Below are 7,719 nucleotides of genomic sequence, written 5' to 3'. Positions count from 1 at the left end.
TGATATTCGAAAATGGAATTAATTTAATTAGTCAAAGTGAATCCATTGAATGTAGAAATATTAAATATATTTTCTTATAGATTCTTTTATGGTAAAGTTATCATGATTTTAACAAAATTAGAATCGAGTTGAGAAAATTATTTAGAAAATTAATTAATTTAAATTATTTTATGATGTTTATATTGGAAAATAGAAAAACATGTATTAGATTGAATTGAATTATAAAGTGCATGGTTAAAAATCAAGGAAACACTTATAATTGGACCCTATATGGGAGAGGCTCGAAACCCCATCATAATACATATGAGGGGAAGCACATCTGATCTGTCACAATTCATTGTGGCAAATTAAGCTCTTTTCATTACTTAATGAGCTCGTATTCAAGTAATTTGTTACTTTTCATTCAGTTTATGAACTTAGTTACTTTTATCTTTGAATTCAATAAAACGAGCAATTTAATGTGTTTTATGACCTATTAGGCCAATCTAGGCCTAATGAAGGATTAATGTGTTAATTGAGTGTGCAGGACATCTCGTTGAAATAAAAAATGAATTGCATGTTGAATCAAATGAATAGAAATGATAAAAGTTAAATAAATGAGTTATATTCGGAAATGTATGTGGTTTCTCACTAAGTATAGAAATAAATATAAAATTAATTTAAGTTTTTCAAATTATTATTTAATTAATTGAAGTTCAAAATGGAATTAAATTTATTGGTCATTGTGAATCTGTTGAATGTAGAAACTAAATATATTTTCTAATAGATTCTTTTACACTGAAATTGTCATGATTTTAACGGAATTAGAACTGGGTTGTGAATATTATTAATTTGGAAAATTTAAATTATTTAAATTAATTTAATAAATAGTGTCTATTTTGAGAAATAGAAAAACATTTACTAGGTTGAATTAAATTATAAATGTTGGATTAAAAGTTCAGGAAGCACATATAATTGGACCCAATACAGGAGAGACCCAAATACCCATCATAATAAATATAAGGAGAGGCATACCTTATTAGCCCTTCTCTCCTAGTTCAACTAGGGGATTGAATTTTCTATTAAATAGGCATTAAATGCATTCTACTAATTCAACTAGGGTTTCACTTTCTCTCCCTATAAATAGATGACACTAGTAGGACTAAAAATACAATAAGTTACACACAACTTTGAAATATTGTTATTTTGGTCGAAATAGTAATAAATTATTTCTAAGAATAAGTTCTATTTTTCGAAAATAAAAATTCTACTGATTTCTATAAGAAAGATTTGTTTTTCTATTGAAAGTAAGAAAATTATTTCTAGTTTTGTATTTGATTTATAATTATTCGAGTCTACACTCAAAGCAGCTTGTGGTACGATAATAATGGAGAAGACCATTCAGTTGAAAGAAGAAAACATCTAGAACCCGTCTAGCTCAAAGCACAAGTATTACTTTGGGAAAAATTTTATTGTTATAAATATCACAAATTAGCTTGGTTTTCAAAATTTTATTTTTTCGTTGTGTAAAAAAAAACCGTTTTCGAATTGAATTTTTTAAAACAATTGGTATTAGAACCAAGTTGTGCTATGTTTATAGCATAAAATGATACCAAAATTTTCTCTCTTTTTCATGTTTGGTTAAATTTCATAAGTGATGTGTGCACTGGGGCTTGTAAAACTGTAATTAATTATAACAATTGAAGTGTGGTATTGCAAATACTAAAATATATGAACTTTTTTAGCACCTTTTAAGCACTAATTCATGTAGTTTCTAAGTAATTTTTGTCAACTTTTATACTTTTATTATAAAATAATTAATTTGAACTTAATTTATAAAAAATTTGATTTTTAGTTATTTTTATAATAATTTTGCATAATTTGGGTTATTTTTGACAGTTTTGTATAAAAGGTGAAAAATCAGCTCAACAGTCACATTGAAAGAATTAGATGAGACACCTTTGGAGCTCAAGATGATGAATTAATAGCCATGAGGATTTAAATTTATACTTTTGGACTCTCGTGAAGTAGTTGGTCCAATTAAATTTTTATTGACGAAAAATGGACAACATGAAGTAGAGAAAAGGGCCTGAATTGAGCAAATAAAGAGGGATGATGGACAAGCTCAAGAGAGCAGCCTAAGTCGTTCCATCTTGTTGACCAAATAAGCTAAACTTAGCTGATTTTAACACTTACAAAAAACCCTTAAACTCTCTTTAATTTCCATTCAAACCCCTCTCCTTTTCATTCAATTAATTTCTAGGCACAAGCTAAAAATAGCAAGTTCATTCAAACACTCCTCCCACCTAGCATGGCTGGCCATATGAAGGGTGATTCCATGCTATTTTTAGCTAATTTGAGCTGCCAAATTCAAGTATAAATAACCCCTTCACTTTCTCATTCAACACAACTCTTATCTTTCATTCATCTCTACTCCACTTCTCTTTCACTCTCTTGTCTTTCCATTTCGTGTCTTTCTTCACTTTGCCTATTTCCCCTCTTGAAAAAGAGCTAGCCTACCCCTTGGAGAAGCAAAAATCAAGCATTAGTGAAGGCCTTTGATTGACAAAGCGAGCAGAGAAGAAGAGGAGTGCACTAGTTTGGCTTTAGAAAATCACTGAGTTTTTTTCTAGTTCCCTTCTCTTTATCTTTTTCAGTTTATTCCTGTTAAATATGACTCTTATTTTCAGCCAAATTTGAAAAATAATCTTTCAGTTAAACTTTGTTTACTTGTTTCAATCAAACACTGATTAGTTTAGATTATTTTATTATTATTTGATCTATGAATTTAGCCTATAAATAGGCTCTTTTACAACCTTAGAAAATATACCCATTAGAGATTAGACCTCATAACACATTTAGAGAATTTTGTGTTTACGTTTTGTGAGTTCTTTGTTTTCGGGTTTTTGGGGTTTAGTTTTTATCTCCATCTTTTGTACTCTTCGTTCTTTTGTCATTATAGTAAAATTATCTTTACCCGTGGTTTTTTATCCTCTTTGGAGGGGTTTTTCCACGTTAAATTTGTGCGTTCAATTTCTCAATTTATTCCACAATTTTCTTGTTCGTTGCTTAACCGGGTTAAAATCCTAACAATTCCATTATTATAAATATGAATACTTGTTATGCTGATGTTCCCAATTTAATTAAAATGACCTAAATCTCATTCGTGTAAGACTAATTGCATTTTGTCCACTTAAATTGTTAAAATCAAGTTTGTGTTGTTATAGGCTTTGGTAGTTTGTTCAATTAAATAAAATCATGCCTATGTTACACTTGTATTATAATTGTAAGGTAACAAATGAATTAATTATTAATTAGATTGAAATTATAATTAATTGACATAGTATTTAATTGGTGCATGTTTAATCTTCTAAGGTAGCTGAGGGTTAAATTTAGCAGATATATTAAACAATGTAATCGCCTTGCATAACTGATAAGATTGTTGTGATTTTAATATAGAAATATATTTAATTCACTCTGTCTTATACTTTCTTATGAAAATTGATTGATTACTCTAGCATAGGAATATGTTTTGAAAGATTGATTAATTTAATAAGCTTGTATGTTAAGAAAATACCAATTTGCCATGAAATTATTCGTAACAACATGAACATAGTTTTAATAATTCTAAGTTAAAGAATAAAATTGATCTAACACATTTATCTCATATTAATTAAAACCGTTTTTAGAAATTGTGCATTTGGAATTTATTTTCTTAGTTAATCATTTAGTTAATTTTTAGTTTTTCTATCACATCTTTTAAATCAACATATTTTTTTCCACCATCAAGTTGCTTAAACTTGCATTAAATACTTGCTTGTACAGTCCTTATGGGTACGATAACTCGACATACTTGTCACTTTATTACTTGATACGATTGTGTACACTTACACATTTTCGTCGTTCCAAGTTTTTGGCGCCGTTGTTGGGGACTATTTTAAAAGACATTATTTGTGAAATTATTAATTTTGCATTTTGGTCTATTTTCTGTTTAATTTTAATTCTATTATTTTTTGTGACTGTTTCAGGTGTTTATGAGTATTGATTGAATTATCGACTTACTCCTCGTAGAGCCTGAAATAGAATGAACTATCAGATAAAGGAGAAGACAAACAAATCAAAGAATGACCGAAGAGATGAATTTTAAAAATCGAGACCAAGGAAATGGAACAAATCATGTTGAAAATCATATCCTTATTACTGATGATAAGAATAGAGCTCTAAGACAGTATGTCGTGCCATTGTTTTATAAGCTTAATCAGGGTATTAGGAGACCCAAGATCAAGGCACAACAATTTAAGCTGAAGCCAGTCATGTTTCAAATGCTTCAGATAGTGGGTCAGTTTAGTGGAATGCCTACTGAAGATCCTCACCTTCACCACAGATAATTTATGGAGGTGAGTGATTCCTTTAAATTAGTCGAAGTACCAGAAGATGTGCTAAGAATAAATGTAACACCCCTAACTCGTATCTGTTTCCAAAATAGGGATATGAGGCATTATCGATCAATTTCAGCATATAACATACATTTATCATTCATGAACACATTATCATATAAACATTAATCAAACATAATCACATTGTCCCTTATAAAGCTCTACGAGATCTTAAAACATGCTTAAAAGAGGTTCGGGACTAAAGCGATAACATTTAAAAACTTTAGGAAACTTAGAAAATTTTCATGCATATAGGGTTCACACGCTCGTGTGAACAGCAGACAGCCACCAGATATCCCCATGTCACAGACCATATGAAAACAGGGTATACATATTGACTTGCACCACACGACCGATAACACGCCCGTGTGCCATGGCCGTGGGAAAACTGAAGGGTTATTGACCTGGGTCACACGGCTAGCGACTCGCTCATGTGCCAGACTGTGTGCCACACACGGCCAATAGACACACCTGTGTGTTTAGATCGTGTCAAACCTGTAGGGTATACTGACGTAAATTCGAAGGGTACCTCAGGGGACACACGACCGTGTAGCATGACCGTGTGTCGCACACGGCTAAGACACACGCCCGTGTCTATGCCCGTGTGGACAAAAATAGGCAATTTGCAAAGCCAATTTGCTACCCTTTTTGCATATACCTACATAAGCTCATATGGTACCAACTTACGTCACAAATATGCAACATAAACTCATCAATCAATACACAAATATACCAAATCCAATATTTCAAGCATATCATTTCACCATTTCTATCCATTACCAAAACATACCATTGATAAACAATCAATCTCGTAATCATCAAACCATCTTAATTTCCATAATAAACTTGCCAATCACATAGCCAAATATATATATACGACAAACACATATATGAACACATATCATAAGCCAAATTCACATTCAATATTACCAACATTCACAAGTCAACTTATATGACCAAACACACACCAAAATTTACAAGCCAAATCACATGGCTAATATCACAACTCAAAGTACCATAACTAGCCTATACATGCCATATACCATATATATACAACTCAAAAGTACCAAGTAGTTGATTAGATAGTGTGACGTAGTCTCTGACGATCCCCGAATCTGAGCTAGCTTTGAATTCACTATAAAACATAAAAGAAACAAACAAGGTAAGCTATAAAGCTTAGTAAGTTCGTATGATATAAACTTATCTAATCACAAATATATCATTCAATAATTTAAGCATAATAATATGTAACTCTTGATTACTAACAAACCTTTCACCTTCATGTTCATATGCTATATGTAAACTTCATGACTTATTCGGTTTCAAACTCATAAAATACATATACATACCTGTATTAATCCATAACTAGTTCATACATACAAAATATGCCATTGAATACTCGATATTTCGCACACTAAGTGCCATACCAAATGTCTCGCACACTAAGTGCCATTTTCAATGTCTCACACACTAAGTGCCATACTCAATGTCTCGCACACTAAGTTCCATACTCAATGTCTTGCACACTAAGTACCGTACTCAATGTCTTGCACACTAAGTGCCGTACTAAATGTCTTGCACACTAAGTCCCGTACTCAATGTCTCGTACACTAAGTGCCATACTCAATGTCTCGCACACTAAGTGCCGTACTCAATGTCTCGCACACTAAGTGCCGTATATAGCTGAAGCTATCTTAAATCGCACACTAAGTGCGGTACTCAATATCTCACACACTAAGTACCGTATATAGCTGAAGCTATCTTAAATCACACACTAAGTGCTAAACATAGCCGATTTGTCGTCGAATATGACCATAATCTCATATATACAATTTATGCAATATCAAAGCATTAAAACCATAATTGTAATAATGTTTATCACGTACAAACTTACCTTGGATGCTGAAACAACAATTTGAGTCGATTATTCGATAACTTTTGTTTTTCCCCAATCTAGGTCTGAATTCTTCCTTTCTTGATATTCTCAAAGTACCATGGCCAAACTTTTAAACACAAAAATGGTGTCTTTTTCTTCTTCCGAATCGGTTAGATGAAGATGATAGCTTTCAAATTATGCTTTTGTTTTTTTATTATACTTAAAAGGCTATCAAATTATGCTTTTGTTTTATTATTATACTTAAAATAACCAAATTACCATATTAACCTTTAATAAAAACCATTAAAAATCATTTATGCATGGCCATCTTTGTCCACTCAACCTTTTAATGGTCTATTTACAACATAAGGACCTTAACATTAAAGTTCTATAGCTATTAAACACCTTTAGCTAATAGAACAACACTTTTGCATTTTATGTGATTTAGTCTTTTTTCTCAAATTGACTATTCAAACAACAAAATTAGCTCACTAAATTTTCACACATACATACTATCATGCTGTAAACACAAAAAATAATATTAAAATAATTTTTCAACCTTAGATTTTTTGTTCTGAAACCACTGTTCTGATTTAGATAAAATCGGGCTGTTACAATAAAATAGTTCCCATATTCACTAAGGGATAGAGCTCGAGCTTGGTTGAACTCATTGCCACCAGATTCCATTACCACATGACCAGAGTTAGCAGAACGCTTCCTTATGAAATATTTCCCACCTAGCAAGAACGCTAAGTTGCAAAATAAGGCTACTACCTTCCAAAAGATGGATGATGAGTCCTTATATGAGTCATGGGAAAGATTTAAAGAATTGTTATGAAAATGCCATCATCACGGAATCCCACATTGCGTCTAACTAGAGACATTTTGCTCATACAAGGATAGTAGTAGACGCTTTTGCCAATAGTGCTCTCCTTTCTAAATCTTATAATGAGGCTTATAAAATTATTGAGATAATTGTTAGCAATAATTACAGTGACCAACCAATCAAGCAGCCTCGAGATAAGTCGTAGGAGTACATGAAGTGGATGCCTTCACTTCACTTGCAGCCCAGGTATCTTCGATATCCTTAACGCTTAAAATTTTTACTACTACTAGGTTTAACAATGTTGCAGCTTAGCCACCCAATCAATTCAAGAATATAACATGTGTTTATTATGGGGAAGGGTACTTGTTTGAAGATTTCCCTGCAAACCCAGAATCTATATATTACATAGGTAACTAGAACTAGAACTGAGGTAGACAAGGACCACGATCCAATTTTTATAACCTATATTTGCGAAACCACTCGAATTTCTCTTGGAGTAACCAAGGGTTGGAGCCAGTAACACTTACGCACAACCCAAACTGACCCAACCACTTGGATTTACCCAACAAGTTCAGAAACCACCATAAGTCGAACGTTCCAAT

At 31.9% G+C, this 7,719-nt stretch overlaps 1 non-coding gene across 1 annotated transcript; it reads right to left on the bottom strand.

The window, feature by feature from the left end:
- Positions 1–7,043: 7,043 nt before the first annotated feature.
- Positions 7,044–7,149, bottom strand: LOC121209231 (small nucleolar RNA R71). Its single transcript, XR_005904348.1, has one exon. It is a non-coding gene; the product is annotated as a small nucleolar RNA R71 (small nucleolar RNA).
- Between the last annotated feature and the right edge of the window lie 570 nt (positions 7,150–7,719).

This window comes from Gossypium hirsutum, chromosome A10, assembly GCF_007990345.1.
Source record: "Gossypium hirsutum isolate 1008001.06 chromosome A10, Gossypium_hirsutum_v2.1, whole genome shotgun sequence".
Taxonomy (NCBI): Eukaryota; Viridiplantae; Streptophyta; class Magnoliopsida; order Malvales; family Malvaceae; genus Gossypium; species Gossypium hirsutum.
The sequence above is the reverse complement of the archived record's forward strand: the minus strand, read 5'-3'. Positions and strand labels throughout refer to the sequence as shown.